Here is a 24379-nt window from a genome sequence, read left to right as displayed (position 1 = left end):
ACTTAGAAGGCATGAAATAATGAATACATTATGGAAAGAAGAACATACCTGAATACATGTAACTTACTCCACAGGGAAATATCACAAAGAGCAGGAAGCACATTTATGTAGTCATAGTGAAAATCAATGTTATGGACTTGGACTCAAGAGACCTAGGTTCAGATTTCCACTGAGTCCTGAAAATTATTGGGTAATATTGGCTTAGTCCTTGGCTTGTCACTCATTTTCTACCTGGCCTTTTTCACAAGGATGGTGTGAGGATAAATAGGGTCATCCAGTCCAACCCCCTGCCATGCTAATTGTGCAATCTGGAATATCCTTTCAGAACCCGAGAGCAGCCACCACAAGGGGAGAGGTGTGTTCAGCACATGGCAGTGTGGTGCACATGTGATGCTGGAGTGAGGTTCGCACCTTTTAGTCCCTTCAAGGCAGGGGGGAAAGTGCCCACGTGATGTGGGACTGTGAGTGGCCCAGCAGCATCAGGAGGAGGAGGAGCAGCAGAAGCAACTTAGGTAAGTTGTAATGCTATTTATTAGAAAAAAGTCAGTCTTTTGTTTTTCTTATTGTTTTTGGTGAACTACAACTCTCAGAATTCAAAAACAGCCCCCCACCCCACCAGTATTTTTTTTCCCGTGTCAGGAGCAACTTGAGTTGTACTTCGACCTATGTACTTCTGCTATGTACTTGAGTCGACCTATGTACTTCTGCAAACAGAAGCAGAATCAACAAACAAAGTAAACATTCCACTATGCCAAGGGGAGAAATCAATAGATATGTTCCTTGTGGAAATATACAGAACACAGCTCTTCAGCATCTTCTGAACCAAGGTAAATTAGAATCTTTAATTTTCATCTTAATTAGAAAATTAATATTATATTTTTCCCATTGCCCTCACACTGTAATTAGGCAAGACCAAATATCTCGACAACACTCAATTGCAAACAAGAAAATTAAAACAAGGATAACAGGACCTCACCACTCAACAAAACATCTCAAATTGAATCCCTGTCAATTGGAACTTTGTATTTCATTGAGTACTTTAAATTGGAACAGATGGGGTAACAAAAGTCATGTACTCCACTCTCTAAGTCTGGAGTGAGAGAATTGGCCATCTGCAAGGACGTTGCCCAGGGACGCCCGGATTTTTTAAAATGTTTTTACTATCCTTGTGGGAGGCTTCTCTCATGTCCCCGCATGGAGCTGGAGCTGATAGAGGGAGCTCATCCGTAGTCTCCCCGGGGGGGATTTGAACCTGGCCGCTTTCAGGTCAGCAACCCAACCTTCAAGTCACTTTGTCCACTACGCCATCTGGGGGCTCCTACCCCACCAGTATTCATTGTTGGCCATGTAGGTAGTGTGCCAAGTTTGGTGCAGATCCATTGTGTGCTCAGTTCAGAGTGCTCTTTGAGGGTAGGCTAACTATAAATCCCAGCAACTACAACTCCCAAATGACAAAGTCAATTCCCCAACCCCACCAGTATTCAAATTTGGGCGTATCAGGTATTTGTGCCAAATTTGGTCCAGTGAATGATAATACATCCTGCATATCAGATATTTATGATTCATAACAGTAGCAAAATTACAGTTATGAAGTAGCAACGAAAATAATTTTATGGTTGGGGGGCCGCCACAACATGAACTGTATTAAGGGGTTGTGGTATTAAGAAGGTTGAGAACCACTGCACTATGGTCTCTTGCAAGACCAGCAGGCTGCATGGGAGAAAGGTGAGAAGTCCTGCAGAGCTTATTTTGGAATATTTTTTTGAAATATTTTGTTTAATAGTTCAATTAAACAAATATTTGAGTACTGTATATTTTTTATTGTTTTCAATCCGCAAGTGGTTGAATTAAGAGATCCAAAGCCCGTGGATAGGAAAAACTCACTGGAGCAATCATGAATACAGAACAGTTACAAAGATTTACTTTGGCTTCACTGTCTACTCTGGAGCTTCACTGGCTGCCATTTACTTTCCGGGCCCAATTCAAGGTGCAGGTTATCACCTACAAAGCCCTAAACGGTTTGGGACCCACCTACCTTAGAGACCGCATCTCCCTCTATGAACCCACACGTTCTCTTCACTCGTCGGGGGAGGCCCTTCTCTCGCTCCCACCACCCTCACAGTCACGGTTGGTGGGGACGAGAGAGAGAGCCTTCTCCGTCGTGGCCCCCCGGCTTTGGAACTCTCTACCTAGAGAGATCAGGCAGGCCCCTACCCTCCTCTCCTTCCGGAAGAGCTTAAAAACCTGGCTGTTTCAAAAGGCCTTCGATGTTTAGTTGTTGCTGGATTGATCTATCTGTCCATTCCATAATAGTCCCATTGTTGTTGTCTTGCCATTTTATACCGCACTTTATTGTCCAACTGTGAAATTTCCTTTTCCCATTTCGTATCACTCTGCATTTTGCCTGGGATCTACGAATTAGTCTCCTGTTTTTAACACTGTGTCCTGCTTGTTGATTTTAATAATTGTTTTTATTGATGTTGATGTTTTTTACTGGGATAATTGTTTTATTGCTTTGTTACTGTTTTGTTTGTTTTATCGGGCCTGGCCCCATGTAAGCCGCGCCGAGTCCCTTCGGGGAGATGGGGCGGGGTATAAAAATAAAGTTATTATTATTATTATTATTATTATTATTATTATTATTATTATTATTATTATTATTACTCATCTGTAACTGGGTTGTTGTATGTCTTTCGGGCTGTGTGGCCATGTTCCAGAAGTATTCTCTCCTGATGTTTCGCCCACATCTATGGCAGGCATCCTCAGAGGTTGTGAGGTATGGATAAACTAAGTAAGGAAAGGAAAGAATATATATCTGTGTAGAGTCCAGGGTGTGGCAAGAGTCCTTTGTCACTGGGAAGCCAGCATTAATGTTTCAGTTAATCACCCTAATTAGCATTGGAAATGTTAATCTGTAACTGTTCCACATTCACAATTGCTATTCAGTATGTTTATTGTGACACTATTGCCATGATAATAAGCCTCTACCACTTACTTTACTGAAAAGAAAACGCATTCTCCCCAGAATTGGAGAACAACTGAATGATGCTTCCATCATGTTTTGAGGGAGCAGTAGACAAAAGAAGTTAGTTAAGTATTTTGAATGCAATTTTCCTGCTTCTGGGAAGGGGTTGGACTGGATGCCCTGTCCTATGTTGGATGTTCTTCTCTTAAGATTTTGGTCAGAGGGTCAGGGATGGCAATTTTATGAAGTGCCATGACGAACCTTTTCAATATAGTAAAAGTAATGTCTCAGCATTTCCCTAACATGGAAGTAACTTAAGTATCAAAGGAGTCCCTTATCCCATAAGTATGTTGCTATGCCTCATACAACTAGACATGAATTGCTACTTTATTCATTTAAGTCTATTCCTCTTGTGGTTGCCTATAATGAACTAACTGTCAGTGCTTCATTTCCATGGTATACTAAATGAGGCACATTTGCACAAAAGTGTTTTCAACTACAAGGCATAAATTAGGCATTCAAAGGAACCAAAATCAATTTATTTTAAGAATCAGCCAGGGTTTTCTGATGAAATACTAAACACCTGTTCAGGTGGATACCTTGGTGAATATATATCTGTATATATACTTGCACACAAAACAGTGAAACAGAACCCAAATCCTAGAAGAATACCACAAACATAAAATAGATTTACATTGGAAACAGGTGTTTATATCAATATAGCATTGGATTTTTCAGCTTCAATCCTTCTTGGTCATATTCATTGGAGTGTGTGTATGCTTATATTTCTTGCAACTCAATTATTAAAGTTTTGTGCTAAATAAAATTATCTGATTCTCCCTAGTGGGTCTTCCAAGTCAGCAGCGTCCTATTCCCTGAGATGTGAGAAACAAAAAATGAGACCAGGCAGAGGGCCTTTGTAATATTACAGAGGTCAATTGAGAAAAGATTAAAAGGGGAGCTGGAACAGTTTTTGTGCTAGTTAATTATTGATGTGATCTCAAGGAGATTATAGCTAACGGCGTGATGGATCCACATCCATGCACCCACCATCTCTTTCCCTAGCTTCTGTCTCTTGGTGTGTGTAGCACTGATGTTACACAAGCACAAGCCACACAAAAAACATCAGTGTCCTGAACGTGAGAGCCCTGACACAAATTGGGAAGTTTCAGCAATGGACACTTAGGTTTTAAAACTATTGCACAGTCTGAAATAAAGCTTTTTCCTTCTCCTCTCCCACTTGAACTGAGATTTGCTATTTGGTCTGGTGGCTTAGGGAAGCAAAGCAAGTCCCCTAGACTACTGAGACTACTACTGATGAAATGGAGACTTTCCAATTTTTAAAAAACACCAACATTTCGCAAGATATCCAGTCAACGTGAGCCCAAGGCTGGCTCATGCAGCCACTGAATATTTAAAGATGAGCCATTTTTGTAGTATTTATTTATTTATTTACAGTATTTATATTCTGCCCTTCTCACCCCAAACGGGACTCAGGGCGGATCACATTATGTACATATAGGGCAAACATTCAATGCCCATAAACACATCGAACCGAGACAGAGACAACAGACAGACAGGGGATGTTCGATTCTGGCCACAGGGGGGAGAGGCTGCTTCATCATCCACTCTGATGGCACTTCCTCACTTCCTCATTCCAGGTTGTAAATTAGTTAAACTTTCCTCTCCACGTTTTTATAAGTGGTACCTTATTTCCTACTTGATAGATGCAACTATTTTTCGGGTTGCTAGGTCAGCAACGAGCAGGGGCTATATTTTATTTTTAATTGACAGGTGCTCACCCCGCCAAGGGCTGGCCTCGAACTCATGGCCTCATGGTCAGAGTGATTTATTGCAGCAGCTGTTTACCAGCCTGCGCCATAGCCCGGCCCTTTCCATGGAGGTGGGGTTTCATGCTCCAGTGAGGTATAGGAACTCATCTATACTAGAAGTGCTCTAAGGTGATCCTCAAGGCTATGGAGCCATTCAGATTTTTTCCCTGACCTCAGAGTCCTGAGAGTCGACCCAAGCAAAAGAGATTAAGCCCAGCTGGACTGTCATTCTTGTCATTGCAGCAGCTGTCTGGAGAGTTCTTGATAGCTCCTAGCCATTATTTTTCCTGACCATCGCTCCATGGCAAACTGCCACAGTGTTGAACATGGAACAGCCCTGATCCATTTGAATCCAAGGAAAAGGAGATGGTGGCACAGGACCACATGAACAAATGATTGTTTTGCTTTAGAGACAGCCACTTGTCCACACTCAACCTGAAAGCAAAATGCTAGAACTTTACCCAAATTTGCTTAATGCAGGACTAAACCAGCTTAGTTGGGTTTACCCCACGTAAAGGACCAGAAGTCCATTGACTTTATCTGGACACCCAGGTTCAACCTCCGATCCACTTTGGATTGTAGGGATGGTATTCACAAGCTCAGAATCCCCCAAGCAGACAGATATTTGTCAGAGAGACATTTTACTGAGGAACTATTTAAACTACCAAACTGAGGTTATTGTACAGTAGAGTCTCACTTATCCAAGCTAAACGGGCCGGCAGAAGCTTGGATAAGAAAATATCTTGGATAATAAAGAGGGATTAAGGAAACGCCTATTCAACATCAAATTAGGTTATGATTTTACAAATTAAGCACCAAAACATCATGTTGTACAACAAATTTGACAGAAAAAGTAGTTCAATACGCAGTAATGTTATGTTGTAATTACTGTATTTACGAATTTAGCACCAACATATCATGATATATTGAAAACATTGACTACAAAAATGGCTTGGATAATCCAGAAGCTTGGATAAGCAAGGCTTGGATAAGTGAAACTCTACTGTACTTTGGACATATCATGAAAGGATATGACTTATTTGAGAAGACAATATTGCCAGTAAAATAAAGACAATAGGAAAAGAATTCCGCATTACAGATGGATTGATTTAAACCAGGCATGGGCAAACTTCAGTCCTCCAGGTTTTTTGGACATCAACTCCCAGAAATCCCAGCCAGCTTACTGGTTGTTAGGAATTGTGGGAGTTGAAGTCCAAAACACCTAGAGGGCCAAAGTTTGCCCATGCCTGGTTTAAACCAAGGAAATAATGGGCCTAAGTTTGCAAAACCTGGGCAGGACTGTTGCTGACCAAGGTCCATGGAGGTCTACCAAACATAGAGTTACTAGAGGACAAAGTCAACTTGACAAATAATAACAATACATCTTGAGGGGTCTACAAACTATAAAGAAATGTTTTCAGTGACAATTTTGAGGGATATCACTCTCTCTTGACATAGAATAGCATCTTTGTTTACGATTCTTCCATTCTCACTTTACTGTGACAACAGAGAAAAATGACTTCTGCAGTGATACATTTAGCACTATTAATGTAGTGCTACTTTATTGTTTTACTTTTGTCAAACAAAAAAGTTTGGTTTTTTTTTTAAGAAAGTTGTTTCTCCAGGTTACTCAGAGTTTTATTTAATTCTCTGAAGACGCTCATTTATATAGATTTGTTTTTGTATTCTATGCTGCTGGTAAATTGGATTTAATATCTATTGATCTGAACTGGATTGGGTTGTTGCTATTACCTTGGTGTTTTTTTTCTCTTGTGTTTAATTGCTTTTTTAAAAAAATTACACTAGTTTGGCTGCCTTATGCTTCATTGTAAATTACATCAAGTGCTCCTTTAACAGGTAAAACAAGCTTTTAAAAATGGATAAACTAATTAAGGGAGAAAACAATGCTACTGCCTTTATCACAGGCCCGCCTTGTGGGAACAAGGGAGAGGGCCTTTTCTGCTGTGGCCCCCCGTTTGTGGAACTCACTGCCCATTGAGATCAGGCTAGCCCCCACTCTTTTAGCCTTTAGGAAAGTTTTAAAAACATGGCTCTTCCGGTGTGCTTTCGGAGAGTAATTGTATATACCTCCTGTGTTTCTCTCCCCAACATGTATTCTGTAGACCCTGTTCCCCATGGTTTTATTCTTATCTCTTCTTACCCCGAGTTTTTAACCTTGTGTCCATGCGGCCCGCCCTTGTTATGTTATGCTACGTTCTGCTTTTTTGCTCTGTATTGTGTAGTGTTATTGTTGCATTGTTTAATTGCATTCTGATATGTTGTTTTTATATTTTGTCTATTGTATTGTCTTGGGCATGGCCCCATGTGAGCCGCCCCGAGTCCCCGTTGGGGAGATGGTGGCGGGGTATAAATAAAGTTTTATTAGTTTTTATTATTATTATTTAATATTTTATTTCTTATGTAAGCTGTAGTTCAGCTATGCTGAAAATTGAACACGAGCTTTTCTATCCACTTCTGTTGTTGTTATGTGCCTTAAAATTGTCCAACTTATGGAGACCCTAGGACCAACCTGCCTTACAGTTGTCTTGGCACAATTGTTGGGAGGATGTTTGCCACAACAGGTTACGTATCCTTTATTCAGAAATCCCAAATGCTTCAAAATCCAAAACTATCCACATGGTTGGTTGAGATAGTGACAACTTTGCTTTCTGATCAGATAAACAATTGACTTATTATCAGGATAACTGTCTCTAAGGATGTTCAATGTGTTGTCAAAGGCTTTCATGGCCAGAATCACTGCGTAACTGCAGGTGGACAATTTCAACAGAAAGGAGGAAACTATGAAAATGAACAAAAATCTAGCTACCAGTATTTTAAAAACTCTAAAATCAGAACAGTAAATAAAGAACAATGCTCTGAAAACAGGGGAATTCCAAACAGGAAACAATCAGGGCCAGCTAATACCTCTGAACAAAGGATTTCCCCCAGGCAGGAATCACCCAGGCTTTGAAGCTAGTAAGACCATTAAATGCTAATTAAGCTGATTAATTACAACATTCACACTTGCCTCCAACAGAAAAGAGTACTCTGGACTTTCCACAGACATATAAACCTCCCTTGCTTAGTTTCCAATATATCTCACAATCTCTGAGGATGCCTGCCCTAGATGTGGGTGAAACGTCGGGAGAGAGTGCTTCTGGAAAATGGCCATACAACTTGGAAAACTCACAGCAATCCAGTGATTCTGGCCATGAAAGCCTTCTACAGCACATTAAAACTATTCTTGTTTTGTTCTGTTTTGTTTTACACCTCTCCTGTTTGTTTGTATTGTTGTTTTCCCGAAATTGTTTCAATATAAGCCTCTAGTTAGGTAATTCGCAGTGTTTGGTTTAACAGTTAAAAGAGTTTAAAATGTCAGACCATCTGTCCTCAAAGACAGGATGGAAAGAAGATGTAAGATAAATTTAAAGTAGCATCTGCTGAATTACATTATCAAAATGGTTGTTATCCTCAGTGCAGTTGATTTTAACAGGGATATTCTCCTAGATATTTATGGTGGGATGATTTAGCGGTTTGAATGTTGGACTGATACTTAAATAACTTTGGCCAAAGGGTCTACCAAGTCCCAGCACTACTTTTGGTCAAACCTATTCGTAGCAGTGTTTGAGATAGATGTCATTTATTTCAAGTATTTTATAGAACTTCAGAGTTATGCAGACAACAATGTCCACATGAGGAATATCTAATGCATATTATGCAGTAATCCTTATCTGAGGTCTATGTGACCATGTTTGTTGTTTAAGAGGATGTTCTCAGTGTCTGGCACTGTATGTAGCCATAACTTCTGTTTGTTGGTCCCGGGCACATCATATTGCAATGACAGCATTTACAGCCTAATACAAATGACAAAGCTCAACATACAATACGTGGGGAAACGTCAACTCTTCTTGAAACAGATAAGCATACAATTGAATCTTTAATTCTTATTTGATGTCAACATGTATACCAGAGAACAAGAAAGGGTACAAAGGGGAAGCAGCAACTGCAAAAGAGATAACAAATTAGGTTAGCTGAGGAATTAAATGCAATTGGTCTATGGTGACTTTACTTTCACCACTATGCCACCATTATGACTCAAGGGTTATAGACGTCTTCATTGAAATCTCACTTGCCTGAGCTAAATGCACAAACTGATGTTGAATCTCTGAATTGTTTTATTTATAGCAGCAGGATACCAGCCTGCCTTTGAAATACCATTAGCTGTGTGGTGATAATTTTTACTACATTGCATTGCTTTGGAATCCTGTTGTGTTCTTTCTCCAGGCTGCAAATTGACACAAAAGTGGGGCCACGGGTTCATACTGTTTGTGCTTAGCAGTCTTCACTTTGGATTTTTTAAAAACTTATATTTGTATCTTAAATCACTGAGTACAGTGAATAAATGGAAAGAAGAAATGCATTGCAAGCAATGTTTAAAATGTACAAGAATAAAAGTGAGTCTTCTTCCATATCTGAGTTCTTTCAAATTACTCTGAGGTCCCATCTACACTGAATCCAGATTGTCTGCTTTGAACTAGATTATATGACAGTGCAGACTCATATATTCCAGTTCAAAGCAAATAACCTGGATTCAGAAATTGAATTATATGGCAGTGTAGATCCAGCCTGAGATGTCAAAAGGGATGCTTGGCTTTTTGTACTTTCTTGCTTCACCCTTGAACATAATATGTCAAGTTAATCGTAAATATAGTATCCAAAATTTGGGGCAACCTTGAAAAGAAATTGTAGCTCACTGGTAGACCACATGCTTTGGATGTTAAAAGCTCCTAGGTCCAGTTCTTAGTATCTTCAGGTAGGGTTGAAAAGCCTCTTGCTTTAAACTTTGAGAGGGATTAACAGCCAAATATCTTTTCTCGTGAATCTTGCTGTCTCATGATATGTCCAAAGTACAATAGCCTCCATTTACTAATCTTTGCTTCTAGCAAAAGTCCAGGCTTGATGTCCTTTAAGTTCCTTTTATTTGCCTTTTTAGCAACTTACGGGATTTACAGAACTCAGCTCTAGCTTACAATTTCAAAAGAGCCAATTTTCTTCCTGTCTGCTTTCTTTATTATCCACTTTTCCCAATACCAAAAAATAACATTTCTCTGTAAATACAGTAAGCACTGCCAGCTTACAGTGCCACTTACATGACCAATTTGTGTTTTAGCCTCTAATTTAAAGTTTTAATTTAAAATCGCTATAGTTGATTCTTATTTAATGCTTGTATTTTAATTACTTTCATTTCTTTGTACATTAGTCAAGACATTGAGATGTGATATGTCGCATGTAGATTGTAATAACTGCAGTATCTGTTGGAAATTACAATCTTCTTCAAGCCTCCTCTAGAAATTTATCTATAATCCTGTTGCTTACTTATTGTATGTATGTTCCAATATGCAGCTTTATTTCCTTGCTCTATGTTTTCCTGAGAAGTTGTGGGAGGGACTGCAGACCACGTGATCCATTCTGAGACTAGCACAGACTTATGTAGACTTTCGGACTGCTCAGATCGCAGACTTGAAAACACTTGCCTGCTGTTTATTGTAAGAGAGATGTTCTGTCCAGATGGCACAGAAACTATCTCAAACATACCTGATAAGTTGTGTACCTGTGTATGCTGAACACATGAAAGTTGTGAGTAAACCAAAACATTATTTTAACAAAGTCTACTTTATTTTGTTTCTTGAATGCATAATATAAAACAAGTTGTTTGGGCACTGAAAAACACTTCTAAAGAACGGTTATTTTTATGCACTAACATATTCTTTGCTCCTAAAAGATCAGAGACAACAGGTTGCTCATTCTAATAACTGAAGCCAATTGCTTTGCATAATTACACTTGATTGTATGCCACTTGAGAAGATTCTACTCAAACGTGTTTTGGACTCTTCTATAAAAGGCTATGATCTCAAAAGGTCATGCTTTTATAAAAACATGGCATATAGATTGTAATAAGAACAATAACTGCAACTGGTACTAAAAGACTGGTACATTTTATTTGGTGTTATTTACAATAGATTTTGAGAATGTTCTATTTTAAATATAGTAGATGTAAATTGATACCAAAACCACCATTCTTTCTTAGTCTGCTTTAGTTTTTAATATCATCTTATTCTGCACTGTTTGAAATAATCCTCTAATTTTCCTTGTTTCATATAAAAAAAATTCATTATAATAGACTACCTGGAGACACTGTAGAATAGCTTTCTTTTCATTGTCTCTTGTTTGCGATATTTTGTATGAAATAATCTCTGGCGTATGCATAGTAGAAGTCGATTCTAAGTTCCAGTGAGGATAGGACCAACAAATCAAAAAGGATTTGATGAGTTAACACTTATGTAAGTTCCATTGATTTTGTGGGTCTATGCAACTGTGTTTCCCCAAAAAGACATACCCTGAAAATAAGACCTAGTAGAGGTTTTGCTAAAAGGAGCCCCGGTGGTGAAGTGTTTTAAAGTGCTGAACTTGCAGACCGAAAGGTCCCAGGTTCAAATCCTGGGAGCGGAGTGAGCGCCTGCTGTTAGCTCCAGCTTCTGCCAACCTAGCAGTTCGAAAACATGCCAATGTGAATAGATCAATAGGTACCGCTCCGGCGGGAAGGTAACGGCGCTCCATGCAGTCATGCCGGCCACATGACAACGCCGGCTCTTTGGCGGACAACGGCGGCTCTTCGGCTTAGAAATGGAGATGAACACCAACCCCCAGAGTCAGACATGACTGGACTTAACGTCAGGGGAAACCTTTACCTTTTAGAGGTTTTGCTGAATTGCTCAATATAAGACCTCTCCCAAAAGTAAGACCAAGCAAAATGTTTTAGTCTGTTATGATGAGCTCCCCCGGTGGCCGGAAGCTGCAATACTCACAGAAGCATTGGGAGTAAAATTTAAAGAACAGCAGGGATGCTGTGCAAGTGGTCCAGGAACTGCTGTGGGAGAGCGTTACAGTCTCCTGACAGTGTATGGGAGCCAGGTACTTTACAGCCCTTATTTTTTGTGGCCCTGTGTGTGAGTCGGGCAACCAGTGTGTCACTTTGATTCTTTAGGAAATGTCTGCTTTTCTGCTGAAAGTTTTAGAGTACAAGAAATAAACAGTGCTGGTATATTTTTACCCCTAGACATGAGCACAAAAAAAGAGCTATTCCGTCGAGTACAAGAATGGGATCATGGAATTCTTCTTCTGTTGTATCCCAGCCACAGGCTGGCCACGGCCACGTTCAAGATGATGACACTGAAGGGGATTTTGGTTTCCAAGATGGAACAGAAGAGGATTCTGGTTTGGGGATTTTGCAGCAGTCTGAGCTTCCTGTTAGAGACATGCAGTTTCACTTTTAGCAAGATGACCTGCTGGCCCCAGAAGAGTCAGATAACGGTCAAGCTGACATTCTTTCTTTGGGAGTTTTTGAGGAGGATTCGACAGTTGAGAGAAATAATGAGGAGGTAACTGGACAACTAACAAATAATGACGGAGCCGGGGCAACTGAAGACCAGGTGCGAGATAACAGTGACCCTGAGCTGTCCAGGCAAGACCGTTTGTCTTGGCGGGGCTCTGAGCTCCGCAGAAGTGATCGTTTGGCGCGCAAAAGACAGTTTTTGAAAGAATCAAGCTGTGGCAAAAGAAACGCCTTCTTGGGTTGCTATTAAAAGAAGCCTGTGCAGACCATGCCCTTTGTCAGAGCAATTCATCGCTTCATCCTTGTGCATGTTTCCCTTGCCAACGTCTTGGAAGCTAGGGCCTTGTTTTGTGCTTTCTAAGGACTACACTTTGCCTCTGGGATTACTTTGCATTCTTGGACCCTGTTTCTTGCTTCCTACGGATTAATACCTGGTTTTGTGGATTACTTATAGTTTGGACCTTGTGTTTTGGATCCTGTGGACTAAGACTTTGTGCTCTGAACTTCATGTTTTGGATTCTATGGATTAAGACCCTGTGCTTTGGATTTCATGGACTAACTCTATGCCTTATGGATTATTGCTATTGCTTTGCCTTTTGAACCAATGGACTTTGCCTTTTGAACTGATGGACATTTATGCATTATTGATTCCCTTCTACCTTTGGACACTTTCCTTATAACTTTGAATTATCTTTTGATTGCTTGCTTCATCTATATACTACTTTGCTTTAATAAAGACTTTAAAAGACTATTTGTGTGTTGACTGGGTATCCTAGCAAGGTGAACTTTGCCTGAGGTGCGACATCTTCATGGACTAATAAGACATCCCCTGAAAATAAGACTTAGCGCATCTTTGGGAGCAAAAATTAATTCAAGACACTGTCCTGTTTTCAGGAAAACAGGGTAGTAAAGACCAACAACAGGATTTTGGCCTAATTCAATCTAAAGCAAGGATCTCTTATTACAAAATGGAAAAAAATGATTCTTTTCTTATTGGATCAAATTTAAGATAAATTAACATTGGGCAGTTCCACACAGCACTTTAACCTGGGAGCAATTGGGTTTTAAAAACACGATTGCGCCCGGGTTGAAGTCTAAACACACCCCAGAATGCATGTGTTTTTCTGGGGGGCTTTCCAGAAAAGCACGGCTTTCCAGCAGCACACCAGGGCACAAAACAAAACCCCAAGAAAAGCCTTTTAAAAAGAAAATAACTTACCCAGCTGGCATTTCACTGGTGCCGGAGCTCTCCTGGTGTGTAGAAATGATGCTCTAGGCGAAGGGTGGGCGTTTGGATGCCACATGTGAAAGCATGAGCGCTCACGCTTTTAAGGGACTATCTGGATGCATCCATTGAAATATGTGGAAATCTGATGATAACATTCCAAAACAAACATGTTTCTCCAGCTATCTTATGATAAACCATACCCTTCAAATCTTCCATTTTGGCAGGACAATTCCAATTAATGGGACACTTCCAATTACTGACAGGGACAATTCCAATTAATTCTGTCGTCCCACATTTCTGGTGTTTTAAGGTACCCATTTTCTCTCCTTCTCCCCATTTATCTCCTTTTTCCTCAGATTAATGTATTTGCTCTAAACTGTGTCCAAAGTGCAAAAGTAGCTTGCATTCAAAAATTTCATAGAGGGAATCTTGCCCTTCCCAGTACCTCTGTCCAGCTTGTGTATTCTTCCTCATTAATAACTTTTGCCATTTTGAACACACTCTGGCCACATGTGTCTTGGTTTTTATTGGAAAATATGATAAACTAGCCACTGAGATACATCATAATGCCCTCCAGTATTTCTTGGCATCGGACCACTGTTATTTCTTGTTCATTTGTTTTAATCTTGCTTCTTGTTCTGTTAATCCTTGACAGAATAATGGCCAACTGGGCACGGCCTTCCCCACTGTGATAAGACATATTGTAATTCTATTTAAATTATAGTCATTGACTAAAATCCAAGATCATGGTTACATAGCACAGATTGCTGTGTGTGGAGTTATGCACTGTTTCTACTATGCAACTTTTGCAATGTCACCTAACCAGATTTGTAGTGAAATACACAATGCAGTGTGAAATGGCATTCACGTGAACCAATTCTGTATCTACAAGTTTGAACTGAATGTGGGCGTTCTGCAAGGAAGAAAAACATCCGCAGGCAACATATGTACGTATAAGACAACGACAGGATTTTGAATATTATTTCTAAATTTGCATCTATGCATATAAATTAGCGTATGTAAATGTGATACATATGTTGTTGTTAGTGTTGTTTGTCCTTAAGTTGTTTCCTAAAGCAGTGGTTCTCAATCTTCCTTTAATACAGTTCCTCATGTTATGGTGACCACAACCATAAAATTATTTTCATTGCTACTTCATAACTGTAATTTTGCTACTATTATGAATTGTAATGTAAATATCTGATATGCAGATTGTATTTTCATCTACTGGACCAAATTTGGTACAAATACCCGATATGCCCAAATTTGAATACTGGTGGGGTTGGGGGGGATTGATGTTGTCATTTGGGAGTTGTAGTTTCTGGGATTTATAGTTTACGTACAATCAAAGAGCATTCTGAACTCCACCAGTGATGGAATTGAACCAAACTTCACACACAGAACTCCCATGATCAACAGAAACTACAGGAAGGGTTTGGTGGGCATTGGCATAGAGTTTTGGAGTTGTAGTTCACCTACATCCAGAGAGCACTGTGGACTCAAACAATGATGGATCTGGACCGAACTTGGCACAATTACTCAATATGCCCAAATGTGAACACTGGTGGAGTTTGGGGGAAAACAGACACTGAAATTTATAGTTCACTTACAATCAAAGAGCCCCTTGAACCCCACCAACAATAGAATTGGACCAAACTTCCCACACAGAACTCCCATGAGCAACAGAAAATACTGGGGAGATTTGAGAGGAATTGACAGTGATTTAGGGGAGATGTAGTTCACCTACCTCCAGAGAGCACTGTGAATTTATGTGTTTTCTGATGGTTTTTGGCGACCCCTCTGACACCCCCTTGCAACTCCCCCAGGGATCCTGACCCCCAGGTTGAGAAACGCTGTCCTAAAGTGAAGCTATCACTGGGTTTTTTGCAAGATTTTTCAAAGGGATTTTGCCATTGCCTTCATCCAAGCCTGAGCAACTGTGATTTGCCCAAAGTTATTTAGTTTCTTTCTGTGGCCAAGTATGGATTTGAACCCTGGTCTCCAGGGAGCCCCAGTCCAATTCTCACATCATTGCACCATATACGGCTGGTACATATAATTGTTCATTTTGTCCCTTTGCATGGCAGTGCATTTCCTCTTTTCTGCTAATGAATGAGTGGACACAATTAAAAAATGTGGGATGGCCTCCCATCTCACTTCAGGCCTTGGCAAGGAGTTCTTGAACTGTCTCTGCCATCAGCTTATTTTTTTTTCTTGCAATAAACAAACAAAGCCTGTCCATAAATGCAGAAGTTAGGTTGGCATCAGTATTCTGCTATCTTGATCATGCGGATATTTTCAATTTATTAAATCTGGTGCCTTCACAGAGCATTGTAACAATATATTGTAACAGGATTAAATCAAATCCCATGGAGTTTCTCCTGAAATCAAGGATGTTGTGTGACCTGCGTTGCTAAACAGTTTGAAAAAGAACAACAAGGCCTGATTGCCTCTTCGAGAAAAGAGCTCACCTTATCACAGAACAGGAAATTTCTCTCGTCAACAGCATTAAAGAAATTGTAATTTGTGAATGTGCCCTAAAGTCACAGGGAGACTGCTGAAACAGAGGAAAGCTTGAGAATGCTCCATGAATTGTAGAGATTAAAATTGTGCCTTTTTGTTCATGCCGTCTTGCGAACCACAAACATTTACACTTCCAGTCCATTGCTTGGCCCCTTTCCCTGCTCTAAGTCATCTGGGCTGTTTTAATTCCTTCATCCAAGACTGTTTCCAAGCAGTTTAGTACCTAGCATTGAACTAGTTACAAGGAGTGCATATACAATGGGGCCACTCCATCTGCAAGGGTTTGATCTCATAGGTAAAGGTAAAGGTTTCCCCTGACATTAAGTCCAGTCGTGACCAACTCTGGGGATTGGTGCTCTTCTAAGCTGAAGAGCCAGCGTTATCCATAGACATTTCCAAGGTCATGTGGCTGGCATGACTGCATGGAGCGCCGTTACCTTCCCGCCGGAGCGGTACCTATTGATCTACTCACATTTGCATGTTTTTAAACTGCTAGGTTGGCAGGAGCTGGGGCTAACAGCGAGCGCTCACTCCGCTCCCGGGATTTGAACCTGGGACCTTTTGGTCTGCAAGTTCAGCAGCTCAGCGCTTTAACACACTGCGCCACCAGGGGCCCCTTTGGTCTCATATCTAGCTGCTAATACAAAAAAAATTAAGGATGATCACATACAATATTATTAAATTGCAATGATGTAAACAAGCATGTCTGCATGTTCTGCATTTACATCACTGCCATTTAGTAATATGGGGCACAACTGCACCCATTTATTCCATAGGGGTCAGTCTTACATCTGCAGTCTGATTCCAGTGTCAGGCTTCAGGTCTCTGAGCACACAGGCGACTGTGTTGTGACAATGCTAGATTTACCGGCACAGGTAACTAAAGGCAAGACTTCTACATTTAAAAAAAAATCCTATAACTCATCTAGAGCTTTATTATTCTGGCCACACACTCGGGCCAGAAGTCTACAAGGCCTTCCGGGATAAAACCTGTTAACCTGATTTTACTCTGCGTTAAAAGAAGCCAGGGGATGCTTCAGAGCTTCCTGAAACTTCAGAGCCACACCACACTTTGAGACTGGTGTGAACAGCTCAGTTGTTCCTAATTCAGTCTGATTCAGTTCTTCACATCATGCCATTTTTCCTGTGCACCATAGGAAAAGCCAGCTTGATTGTACAGGGCCAGTCAAGAATTCAGTATGACCGCCGCCCGCCCCTACATAGAACCAGTATCTGCTGTTTCATTCATCCACGTGCAATTCTTTGGTTTTCCTGGGCTAGAAATCCTTTGTTCCAATAAGGTTCGCTATTATGGTTTTATATATCCATGCAAAGTCCAGGAATGTATCTCCCACAGAAATGGGGGTTGTGCTTTATTTAAATGTCAAGGACACTTCAACCTGCACTTTTTGGATCCATCAAGTTGGGTAGGTGTTACTTGTCACTGAGGATTCGTGACTGTAGCTCAGCTCTCTCTGACAGAGGATTAATTTTGTACCATAGCAAGCGCTAACATGGAACCAATACGTTAGCTCTGGCTTGCCTAAAAGTTTAGTTTAGAGATATATAATTCTTACAAGCCAGTGATATTCCCTTGCCAAAACCATTTTAATGCATGACAAATGAATGGTTTGTGTTTATACATTAATTTGTGTGCCTTCAAAATACTGGCATAAGAATGAGCAGATCTCTGGGGTGAAAATAAATTAATAGAAACAGAAAACATATACCTATGGGAGAAAGGCTTGAATAGAAATTGTCACTTGGATGGTGTGCCACCTACAAAAAGCAAATAGGGAGCTGCTGCATTTTATATTGGGAAATGAATGGGACACAGTGCTTTAATTAAATAGAGCAAATTAAACATCCAATAACTGAAAAACTGTTTATTCAAAGGTGCAGAACATAACACTGCAAACTGTATAAAGCACAGAGATCATGCATATGATGGGAGCAAAAAACAAGCATTCATGTGCAAACTCATATCATAAGTATATATGCATAATACACCAGGTGAACTTCTGCAAACACAGATGAAGAAGAAAGACGTAGCCTCAAGCTTTTATGGTCATAGTGTTATAGTTGGAAAATACTACAAGGGCCATTGTGTCCAACCTCCTGCCATACATTCTGCTTGTTGTTCTGTGGTACAGTTGAAGATGCGGGCAGTAGGATGGGGCTGATCTCCAATGAGAGATTTAGGTACATTTGAAAGTAGCAGTAGAAAAGTTATTTTTTTTTATTTTTGAACTACAGTACAATTTTGTTAATCGCACAGTCACCATATGAGTTGCAATACAGACTTCACCAAACATTCTTGATTATTCAGCTTGGCAACTCTAGTGTCTATTCCCTTTAATCACTGGATACTAGAAAGCAAAACATATGAATTAAATTCATCCAGTGAACTGAGCGCAGGAGACCACTTTAATGTTTTTTGAGATATTTCCACTATTATCCATTCTTGACCATGGTTAAAGTCAGCCGGATATCACTATTGTGCTATCGCCACTCAGGGTGAGTCTACATGGGCATGAAAATCCTGACTCATCCTGAATTGACTCCTGGATGTTCCCATGACATTCCAGTAATTCTGGTGAGTATTGTGTGTTTTCCTGCGCTGCTTCAGGCAAAGTTGGGGGAGGCTCAGGAGTTTACTACAAAAATTGGGGTATTCCATTGCTTCAGGACAGTGTGGACAGCTTGATGGAGTCTGATTCGGACCGGTCCACTGTCCACATGGGATGCCACTTCCTTCTCCTTTCCCCTGTGTGAAAAAGGGTGAAGACATCTGCAACAATCACTAGCTTGCATGGAGCTCTGTGACTGACTGAGAGCAACAATGGCAATACCAGAAGTTGAGAGGACAGAACAGCAAGGCCAATTTGGACTTGGCCTGGCTGGACCGTATGGACTCCCACTCACCACTGTAGTGGGTTTGAGGGTGTGTAGCCACCGCCAGGGCCAGTCTTGAGCATATCAACTCTGGACTAGGCCTGGATTTAACAGCCAGTGAAGAATTGCTTTGAGTCATGCTGAAATTACCAGTTATAAAGCAATTTATGGAGGATGCGGCTATCACTACCTTCTATTTATGATTGATGTGTTTTGTGGAGCTAATAGGCCTCTCACTACCAGTTGCTTGGCTTGGGAATACAACGAGGAGGAAACTGTTACTCTTCTATCCTGCTGTTGGGCTTCCCATTGACATCTGGATTATTGCTGTGGGCAAAAAATGCTGTGTTAGATATGGCTTAGATCGGATTTGGCACAGTTCTTTTATCCTTAAATGAATGGTCTGCTAAAGCTTGCAGCCACTTCCCAATTCATCTTGTGATTGTAATTCACCTAGTACATCCTGGGATGACTTTCAAGACCAGGTTGGGCAACTTGGCAAAGGGAAGGAAGAGCACAGCATGACCTGCAAAACTTTCCACAGTCAGTCTTGGAAGATAACCTTCTCCTTGTTCTTCTCATTCCGGTTATTCATAGCTGTATTTGAAGAAGCCAGGGCTTTCTGAGCCATCACCTGAGCCCTTCCAGCACTTATATTGCAGTTGGCTGCCACTCACAGTTTGGAAGACATTCAGCTAACAGAGCATCTTCTTAAATGTCTTCATTGACTGCCAAAGAAAAAGAAGTTCTGCTGGAAAGTGCAGCGTCTAGAAAAAGATACGGGCTCCGTAGTCAATAGTTAAAAAAGCTACAGAATGTGTCCTTTGTGATTAAATTCAACACTGAATTGAAGGGGGAAAATACATTGCTAATAAACAAAGAATTAATTTCTACTGAAAGATTAATGGCTGGGGATCAGGAAACCTGAAATAAAATGCCCTTACATAAGAACTTACCTGAAATTTGAGATTCTGAGCAGATGGTGAATCCAACCATCTTGATGGGTTATTGAATTCATGAGACAGAGCCTCTTCTGTAGCAGCACCAGGATTGTAGAATTCCTGCCAAAGGAATGTCAGGTGAGGTCTAGCCATGTTGAGTGGTCAGCAAAAACTGGACTAATCCACATGACCATGGTTTTTAAATTTGTTTTTTTGAAATTGGCTTTCCGTTTTTATTTATTTATTTATTTACAGTATTTATATTCCGCCCTTCTCACCCTGATGGGGACTCAGGGCGGATCACATTGTAAACATATAAGGCAAACATTCAATGCCATATAACATAGAACAGAGACAGAGACAGACGCAGAGGCAATTTAAACCTTTTCCAGCTTCCAGCTTCCTGAGGGTATGCTTGATTCCGGCCACAGGGGGAGCAGCTGCTTCATCATCCACTGCAACGGCAACTTCCTCATTCCAACGGCGATGGGGTGATTTTTATGGTGTCGTAAATTAGTTTTTGAAAGTGGCTTTTGTTGTTTTGTGCCTTCAAGTCATTTATGAGTTAAGGTCACCCTAAAGGGAATTAGTCACAGAGGTTTCTCGCTGTCTTCCTCTGACTTGCCCATATTCACTCAGTGGGTTTTCATGGCCAAGCGGGAAAGTTATTATCTGTATTTACAGGGAACATATAATATCATCCAGATGTTTTATGGACAGACGTTTTATCTCCCAAGTTGTTCCATATGATAGGGATCACACAGAGGATCTCTTTAGTGTCTGTTGATAGGTGAACTACACTGTAGAATGAATACAGTTTAACTTTAGCTTCCATGGCTTGAGGCTATGGCATTCTGGGATTTGTAGTTTGGGGAGGCACCAGCACTCTTTAACAGAGGAGAATTGTTGTTTATTTGTTCAATCACTTCCAACTCTTTGTGTCCTCATGGACCAGCCCACACCAGAGCTCTCTGTTAGCTGTTGCCACCTCCAGCTCCTTCAAGGTCAAGTTAGTCACTTCAAGGATACCATCCATCCATCCTGCCCTTGGTCGGCCCCTCTTCCTTTTTCCTTCTGTTTTCCCCAGCATCATTATCTTCTCCAAGCTTTCCTGTCTTCTCATTATGTGACCAAATCTTTGCCTCTAATATCCTTCCCTCCAGTGAGCAGTTGGGCATTATTTCCTAGAATATGGATTGGTTGGATTTTCTTGTGGTCCAAGGAGGCTTAAGACCTTGTAAAACTCCAATTGCCATTATTCCATTATTGAGCCATGGCAGTTAAAGTTGTGCCAAACAGCATTTATTCTACAGTGTAAATACACCTAAAGTTGCAGATTTTTGTAGCAGGCTAATAAGCAGGCCCTCTAAAGATGAATCTAAAACCATTCATATTATCTCCATACTGATAGCAATACATGAATGGTTTTCGACACATTTTTAAAGACAATGTCTTTCTCTATAGGTATAAATTACTTTTATTTTCAGAGGCCTTGCTTGTTAGCAAGAGCACTTGATCCTCCTTTAGAATCTGAAAAATGGAATGCAAATGCTTGTATAATTATTGCAATAATACTTTAGAAGCCTAGCTGTCATTTTTCTTGAGCAGCATCTTTGCCATGATCGACGGCTTGGGCTGAAAGCGCTGGAGGATCATCATCTCATGCTGCCCCCTCCCCCCCCCCCCCCCGCCATGCCTCAGAGCAATTACTCCTATCATGAGCAGAGGCTGCAATGCTGCAGTAATAATAATAGCAGCAGCTGTAATAATTGTTTCCCTGCTGAGATGTCATTATCTTGGGGTTTTTTAAAGCTCGGACAAGCGATAGGCCACAGGGAGATGGAGAATGGATAACAGAAATGTTTTTAGGCTTGGCACCTGAAATAAGCCAAGAAACCTTTGCCTCTGAAGAACTATGGCCTACACATGACAGAAGCATAGCTCTGTGGGAAGAGATGATTTTACATGCAATGTAAAGAGTGAAGAGTGATAGGAGGTGTACTTTAGTAGGTCATTCTATAGTTTTTCAGGTTGGAATGATTTGTTTGCTAGCAGGTGACGGGAAAGACCTCTCTTTAATTGTTGTGTGCCTTTGAGTCATTCAAGATGCAAAGCAAACCTATTAATGGGTTTTCTCGGGCTGAGAGTGTGTGCTTTAGAAGATCTGGAAAATTGTACTTTGCAAGAGAGGATTTAACACCTTCCAGAATAATATTAATTCATATTAAAGTCTTTGGCAGGGAGATGGAGCGACAGCACCCCTTGGTAGCACAGCCTGTAAAGATGCCGAAAGATGGGAAAGCCTATATATATGGTGTATACACACACACACACATCTATCTGTTGTCTGTTTTGTCATTGTTATAATAGTCTCCAAATGTTTGCCGTATATATGTCCTGTGATCCACCCTAAGTCTCCTTCAGGATGAGAAAGGAGGAATATAAATACTGTAAATAAATAGATAAATCAATTATTCTTCCTCAAAACTATTATAGAATAGTGTGATCGAGGTGACCACCCTCCCCCCCCCAGGACTTTGTAAAAGATAGTTCAAAAGTCAAGACTTTATGTTCTATATTCCATATATTTATAGTAGAAGGTGATTGAGACTTTTTTACTGGAGTTTACTGTGGATTATCCCTGCACTCTGAGGCAAGAGATAACAACTTCATGAATTGTAAAATCATGCTGCTAAAACTCCACTTTTATGAATTTCCATATTGGGTTCCCCAGATGTTATGAACTTCGTTCTTATCAGATATTTTCAATTGTTTATATCATTCATGATTCCCCTTTATGCAATGTAACTCACTTTTATGGATTCTCCCTTATTTCCATGAAATCTATCTATCTGCCTATATGTATTTGTACTCTTTAGGATCCCCGGAAAATATGTATTTTTCCCAGCAGGGTTTATATTCCAACTTTATTTTATTTTTCATTTTATTTCATATAATTGTCAAATCATGAAATCAAATGGGAAATATTTTGACCCCAACATGAACCCCAGATCCTATGACCCAGGCTTCCCTTCCCAAAAACAAAAGGATAATCTGCCACAGCTTAATCCAATCTAATTCAGATTGCATGGACAATATAAGGCTTGAGTCGCCGAATTAAAGGTGATTCGCCCCCAAGGCAAACATTGTCATATCTCATCCTAAGGAAATTCCAGGACACCTCAGGAAGGCGCCCTGTGGAGCCTGTAAATATGGCTCATTACCACCCATCCTTACTTCCACCTCTGACACCCCAAGGCATATCTAAAATCTGTATACGTGACAGGAACCCTTGATTGCTGTCATTAATCCCTTTAGAAATCGGTCTAGCAGGAATTAATATGATATTTCCTGCCCTGTCACTTCATTGTTTCAATAACTCCCGCCTTCTCCTTCCTGATTGGCCTGGGTAGAGACAAAAAGCAGCTCCCTATTGGGCCAGCAGAGCAAGGCGGGAAACGAAAGCCCGCCTCGTTCAACCTTCTAGCCTATCAACGATCAGATGGGCGGGGGAGCGGGGCGGGAAATTCAAGGGGCTGTCAGACTGAGACTTTGTATAAATATGACTTTATTTTGATTATATGGTACCCTAGTAGACTGAATGATCACTACTAGAGTCCTTTTCAGCTGAATCGCTCAATAAAGACTCCTTGGCGGATTTTCCTTCAACTTTGGCGGACCTTCTTCATTTCGGCTTCAGGTTGTATTGCGGCTCATATTCTCCTATTGGCTCCGCCAAGGTCCGTTCTCTCAGGACCGGATCGGCTCTCTCCTTAAGGGGCCCAATCCCCTAAAAACGCGTTCGACAACAATAGTACGAAGAGAAGAAAGCGCTACTCACCAGGCCTAAATTGAAAAAAAGGAAAACTCAAGGTAAATTAGCTGTCTCCAATAACCAGGTGGTGGGAGAAGATTGCAATACCATTCGTATGTGCAGCTTCTCTTTCTAATTGGCAAGAATAGCATACATACCAGTCACTGTGATATACTGTGGTGGAAGAACACATATTTGTTCAATGTGTCATCTGAATGCAAATGCAGCCATACTTTGACTTGATTCCTCATCCTGACTCATCCCCACTCAGGGTTTGTTTTAAGGTTTTTACTCTCAGCATCCAACATCTCTTCCGACCACAATTTTGCCCAGATTTTGGTCAATTGTGTCCCCTGATGCAGATGACTCTGTGGGCTTCTAAGAAAAATGTTGCACTTTAAGGCTGATTGGGCCCATTTGGGGACAGAATATTGCCCAAAAATTGGCCCCCGAATTTAATTTAAAATAATTTTGGTGGACTGGCCATTGGATAAATCATTAAGAAGGCACATTTATCCACCCCGTCATAGAATAATAATACATAATACACTTTATTTATAGTCTATTTTAACTCCCCAAAGGGACTCAGAGTGGCAAACATTCAATGCCTTTTTACACAATGACATACAATACACAGCCTCTTTTCATCTCCAGCGTCTGGAGGCGATGTTCAACTCCGGCCATGGGGAGGTACTCTTGTTCCATTTTTCCATGCCAAAGAGTCTATTGTCAATAGACATCTCCGATCGTGTTTTGCTGGCATGTCTGCATGGAATGCCCTTTTACCTT

At 40.6% G+C, this 24379-nt stretch overlaps 1 long non-coding RNA gene across 2 annotated transcripts; it reads left to right on the top strand.

Annotated features, from left to right (window-relative positions):
* Window positions 1-382: 382 nt before the first annotated feature.
* On the top strand, window positions 383-12939 carry LOC134296201 (uncharacterized). Of its 2 annotated transcripts, none has more exons than XR_010002816.1 (2): window positions 383-512; window positions 11915-12939. It is a non-coding gene; the product is annotated as an uncharacterized LOC134296201 (long non-coding RNA). The 2 variants fall into 2 exon arrangements; XR_010002818.1 differs by lacking the exon at window positions 383-512 and adding an exon at window positions 599-827.
* The last annotated feature ends 11440 nt before the right edge of the window (window positions 12940-24379 follow it).

Source organism: Anolis carolinensis, chromosome 1 (assembly GCF_035594765.1).
Source record: "Anolis carolinensis isolate JA03-04 chromosome 1, rAnoCar3.1.pri, whole genome shotgun sequence".
Taxonomy (NCBI): Eukaryota; Metazoa; Chordata; class Lepidosauria; order Squamata; family Dactyloidae; genus Anolis; species Anolis carolinensis.
The sequence above is the reverse complement of the archived record's forward strand: the minus strand, read 5'-3'. Positions and strand labels throughout refer to the sequence as shown.